Raw genomic sequence first — 6,215 nt, 5'->3', positions numbered from 1 at the left:
TGGCCAACTTATACGCCTTTAAAAAAATCTGAGTAGAGACAGAGCTAAAAAACATCTAAACCTCTGAAGATTCAGTCCTTACTGAGTATCCTCAAGCCACTCACAGCTCCTAGTACTGACCAAACTGCATATGCCAACCCCTCACAGCTTGTGCATGGGACAGGACTGTGCATGTGCCATCCTCAGAGTGACCGAACATGCTTCTATATGTGAACTGACTGCACATACACCATCCCCACAGAGAGACTGGTGCATGCTCCCTCCTTTCCCCCTGGTTACACAGGAGCAAAACCAGATTTTCCCTGTAATGGCTGCTCTGGAGTAGGGTGGGGCAAGCAGGCACTGGAACAGAGAGAAGGGAACCTGTCTTTCTTGTGCTCTCAATGACCTTATTGCTGGGACCCACTCGATGTGGAGGAGGAGGAAGCTTCCCGATTCAAATACAGAGGGGACTAAAGCTGGGGGAGGAGTGGGAGGAGTACACTGAGACAAACCTGCTGCTGAGACTGGGACTGGAGTAGTAGAGAGGAAAAAACTGGGACTGGCTGCTCAAGGAGGCTGTGACTGGGAGCCTGAGAGAGACTGAGATCAGATGAGGAGCTGGGGAGCTTGGGACTACCTGGACAAGGACACGGAGTAGGAACCATGTGGACTGAATGAGTCAAGGTTCCTATGGAAAAAAATTAGTATGTGATCATATACAGTAGTTTAGATTGTATCCTAATGTATATGCACAAGGGGGCTGAAATAAGGTTGCATAGCCAACCTTAATTCTGGCATTTGACTGCTTGACTTTGCAACCTCAATAATGTCCTTGTAGTGCAGTTTTTTGGGTGTATTGTTTATTAAGGGTCAGCAATGTACTTGGCCCTGCACAAGAGCGAAAACTAAAACAGACCTGGCTGAGTAAAGAAATGTACAATTGAAAACCTTACAGCTTGTGTCAAGAATTCCTGGAGCAGAGGTAAAATGAAATTCATTCCTATATTACCTTAGACAAAAATTAACCTCCCATGTCACTATTGCGAGAGGTCTATTTCAAGAGGTTACTAGACTGGTATTTTACCTTGCGCAATTAAGATTTGTTTTCTGATACTGTTCCACATGATGGAAGCCGGTCTGTCAGGTATTTAAACTCTACCCTGTTGAGGAGCAGTCTCGCTCCTCCTTCCACCTCTATCCCCACCACCAACTATAGGTACATAGATTCTGTTCCACATATTAAAGTTGGAGGACCATGATCCCTGCAGCCCCCCCGAACTGCACTGTACATAAGGATGTGTATTCTGTTTCTTTAAATCTGTCACAGGAAGTCAGGCATGTGTGGGTTGGGGAAGGTTCTGCACAGATGCTCTACACACAGTGAAGCGGAGAGAGAGAGAGAGAGAGAGAGCGCGCGCGAGCGAAGCTTTAAGGATCAATTTTTTATTATTATTATTCTAGTAAAGAACCTTTTTCAGTGTTAGAACAGAGCAACTCTATAGGATTCTTTATCACTGTCACATGACACTGATTCCAAATAAATATGCTTCTTTGCATATGGCCACTGACATTATGGCATGCAACATATTGCTATATATGGTATTAAGCAACAGTACATATAGTGCCTTCATCCTGAAGGTCCCAACATGTTTTACAAATAGGAATTACTTTAGCACAACTCAAAAGCAACAACAACTGGGGAGGAATTCAGAAGTTATTTAGGAACGCTGCACAGCAGTTTAGGACAGGAAGTTAAGTAGCTTATTATAGCCAACTGAATCTGCTGGCGTAATGTAGGGAGGCAGGCTGTAATTACTTGAACTGGAATTTGGTAAGGACACAGGTTAACTACTCACCTCTCATGAAAAGGGCAAAGTGATATTTAATGACTCCAAGTGGTAGGGAGATTGGTTTTACATCTCCAAAGAAAGGGGCTTTTACAGTATTCAGAGGAAATTACATTACATTAAACTGTACTCCATGTGAATCTACAATAATAATCTTCCAGAAGAAACCCCAAGCAATCAGAACCCTCCAGCTGTAGTCTGTAAACAAATACATTGCATACAGAGGAACTCTTCCAACTATGGTGATAGGTCATTCAACCTTTATCCCATTTTAGGTCATGCCTGTACTACAAAATTATGTCGACCTAAGTTACATTGGCATACAGCTGCCACAGCTATTACATGGCTCATGCCCATCCACACTACGGTCCTTGTGTCAATGGTGCGCATCCTCACCAGGAGCACTTGTATTGATGCAGAGAGCAGTGCACCATGGATAGGTGTCCCACTCTGGAACTCGCCCCCATTCTGCACAATGTAAGCATGTGGGACTCACCCCTGCAGCACCTCCTGCTGGTTGTCTCTGGGAATTAGCTCTGCCAGCCTTGGAGCACCCTCTGCAGGCCAGTGGCCCGCTGCCGCTTGGCCCCCCATGTCCCTCCCAGACCCAGTCCCCTGTTATCTGGAGTGCTGCCCCCTGGCAGTAACCCCTTTCTCTCAGGGTCTCCCCTCCCCAGGGAACTCCTACCCACTATCCCCACCTTGCCTCAGTATAAGGCTACTGCCAGTCACCATCTAGCCCCCATGCCCTGGGGCAGACTGCAGTATCAGCCTACTTATCACCAGCAAGGTTGGGTTTGGACCTGCTACCTTTGCCTACCCCTGGGCTGTCCTCTGCAACCCCCAGTACCCATTGGCCTTCTGCTAGGCCACAGCCTGGGGCTTTCCAAGCTGGAGCCTCCCCAGCTCCTCTGCCTTTCCCCAGCCCTGCTCCGCTCAGGTCCCAAACAGCCAGGCCCATCTCCATCTACCGCTAGAGAAAGACTAATGAGGTTCTGTCTTCCCTGCCTTTTATAGGGCCAGCTGGGTCTGTTTGGGGCGTGGCCACAGCTGAGGCTGCCTCCCCAATCAGCCCAGCCTAAGGCTCCCAGCCCCAGCCCTCTCCAAGGGCTGGCTTTTAACCCCTTTCAGGCCAGGAGTGGGTGACCACCCCGCTACAACAGAGTGTTTTGGAAATTTTTGCAGTGCCTCATGGGGCTAAAAAGAGTTACTCAGGGGTGATTGGAGCACGGGTTCATAGGCGCTGGGGGGAGAGGGAGGAGTGGGAGTGGGAAGAGGCAGAGCAAGGGTGGGGCATGCTCAAGGGAGGGGGCAGAAAGAGGCGGGGTGGGGGTGCAGCCTCAGGGAGAGGGTGGAGCAGTGGCAGGAAGAGGTGGAGCCAGGGTGGGGCCTTCAGGGAAGGGGCGGAGTGGGGCAGGGCCAAGTGGGGGTGGAGCACCCCTGGGGAAAGCTGAAAGTTGGCACCTGTGATTCAAAGTTGTTGTTGACATCCATAGAGCAGCTGCAAACAGTGGAGCACCAGTTCTGGACTCAAGAAACATGCAGTGACTGGTGTGATCACATTGTTATGCAGGTTTGGGATGACAATCAGTGGCTGTAGAACTTTTGGATGTGCAAGGCCACATTCCTGGATCGGTGCACAGAGCTCACCCCCAACCCTCCAGTTTAGCAATACCAAAATGAGATCCACACTGACAGTTGAGAAGTGAGTAGCAATTGCACTGTAGAAACTTGCAACACCAGATTGCTACCGGTCAGTCAGGAATCAATTTGGAGTTGGGATATTCACCACAGGTTTGGGTGACCATATGTCCCATTTTGGCCAGGACAGTCCCTTTTTTAAGCCCTGTCCTGGCTGTCCTGACTTTTTTGGCAAAAGTGGGCATTTGCCCCATTTGCTTTTGCTAACCTGATCGGTTGGTAAAAGCAAACGGGACAAATGCCCACTTTTGCCAAAAAGTGGGGTGCAGTGAGGAGGAATGTGGGGGGGGGCAAGTGGAGATGCCAGCCCCGTGCGGGGGGAGGCAGGGCTCTGGTGGGGGAGGAAGAGGAAGGAAGGGTTTCAGCGTGCAGGGGGCAGGTAGGTTTTGAGCGACCAGCTAGAGCCTAGAGCGTGAGGCCAGCAGAGTTTAAGTGACCAGCGACAGCCTTGTGGGGGGAGGGGGAAGTGGGGAGCACTTGAGCAAACAGTGACAGTCCCTGTCAAGGCGGCTTCCCTACTTTGAACTTTAGGGTACAAATGTGGGGGCCTGCATGAAAACTTCTAAGCTTAGATCTGGTCCGCTGCCACCACTCCCAAAATGCTAATTCCCTTCCCTGGGTAGCCTTGAGAGACTCTTCACCAATTCCCTGGTGAATACAGATCCAAACCCCTTGGATCTTAAAACAAGGAGAAATTAACCATCCCCCTTCTTTCTCCCACCAACTCCTGGTGGATCAAGATCCAACCCCCTTGGATCTTAAAAACAAGGAAAAATCAATCAGGTTCTTAAAAAGAAGGCTTTTAATTAAAGAAAAAGGTAAAAATCATCTCTGTAAAATCAGGATGGAAAATAACTTTACAGGGTAATCAAACTTAAAGAGCCCAGAGGAATCCCCTCTAGCCTTAGGTTCAAAGTTACAGCAAACAGAGATAAACACTCTAGCAAAAAGGTACATTTTTGTGAGGATGGGGTCTCCTCCAAGGATGGCATGCAGCTCTTTGTAAAAGCAGCAGGTCTGTGGCTCTGCACCAGATCAATTGTTGGCCTCTTGGCGTTCTGGTGTGCCTGCCATAGCTCCTTGGCTTTCACACAGTATTGCTGCTGGTCCCTTTTGGAGCCCTTCTCCTCCATGTCCCAAGCAATCTGCTTGTAGATGTCAACATTTCTACAGCTGGATCGGAGCTGGGAGATCCACCACCTTCTGTGTACTTCAGACAGGAATGTGTCTGCAGTGTGTAGCTGGCATGGGCAGCTGGACAGTTGCTAGGTATGCTTAAGAGTTGCTAGGTGTTCTTGACAAGCTGGGCAACCAGGAAAAGGAATTTAAAAAATTCATGGGGCTTTAAATGGGAGGGCAGTTCCCTCACCACCTGGGCAGCAGAATTCAAAACGGTGACCAGAGCAGTCAGAATGGAGCATTATGGGAAAGCTCCTGGAGGCCAGCAACACTCGATGTAAGTAATGCAGTGTCTACAGTGACACTGCATTGACCTGACTATATCGACCTTGACTCTATGCTGCTCAGGGAGGTGGTTTTATTAAGTCAGCGTAGCAAGACAGTTACATTGACGAGAGCGAAATTTAAGTGTTGGCACATCCATAGGTAGGTTGACATAAGCTGCCTTGCGTTGACTTAACCGTTTAGTGTAGACCAGGCCTTAGCAAAAGCAGCACTTCCTCTACCACAAAGCACTAGACGTTTAAAACTAAAAACTCACCAAAAACACACTCCACTCATACATAGTAGTTCTCTCAGGCTTTAGCTATGCTAACCTCCAGAACAATGGGGTAAATAACTTCAGCAAAAATCTAACAGCACTCAAAATGCTGGCCAAAAAACAAAGAATACAATATAAGCTCTGAGAAGAACAGATAAAAGTAACCATCTGCAGACTACTTTGCCTTAGCGAAATATGCAAAACCCAAGCAGAACCTCTTCAGATATTGAAACAGAAAATAGAAACCGGGAGACACAAAGCACAATGGAAACCCAGAGAGGAAAACCATAAAATCAGTGGGGACACAGGTGAGATTGAAGCCAAAAGATATTTTCCTTCCCAAAATGCCCTGTGATGCTTGCAATAGCATTAGCAATATACACTGCTGATCTGCCTTCCCCAGGGGACCCCTTGGGCCATTGGGGTGTGATACTGATATCTAAAGATACTTCCTGATATTATCAGATTTAGTAAAAGACTGAACTGTACATAACTCCAGGGAGAAAGGAAAGAGACAGCAGAAATAGCATCATGTTACAAACCCAACTCCAAGGAAATGGAATATATTGCCAAATGGATACAGGCTAAAATCCTGCATAGAATCATAGAATATCAGGGTTGGAAGGGACCTCAAGAGGTCATATAGTACAACCCCCTGCTCAAAGCAGGACCAATTCCCAACTAAATCATCCCAGCCAGGGCTTTGTCAAGCTGGGCCTTAAAAACCTCCAAGGAAGGAGACTCCACCACCTCACTAGGTAACGCATTCCAGTGCTTCACCACCTTCCTAGTGAAATAGTGTTTCCTAATATCCAACCTGGACCTCCCCCACTGCATTGAGACCATTGCTCCTTATTCTGTCATCTGCCACCACTGAGAACAGCCAAGCTCCATCCTCTTTGGAACCCCCCTTCAGGTAGTTGAAGGCTGCTATCAAATCCCCCCTCATTCTTCTCTTCTGGAGA

Source organism: Trachemys scripta, chromosome 1 (assembly GCF_013100865.1).
Source record: "Trachemys scripta elegans isolate TJP31775 chromosome 1, CAS_Tse_1.0, whole genome shotgun sequence".
In the NCBI taxonomy this organism is placed as follows: domain Eukaryota; kingdom Metazoa; phylum Chordata; order Testudines; family Emydidae; genus Trachemys; species Trachemys scripta.
Note: the sequence above shows the minus strand (reverse complement) of the source record.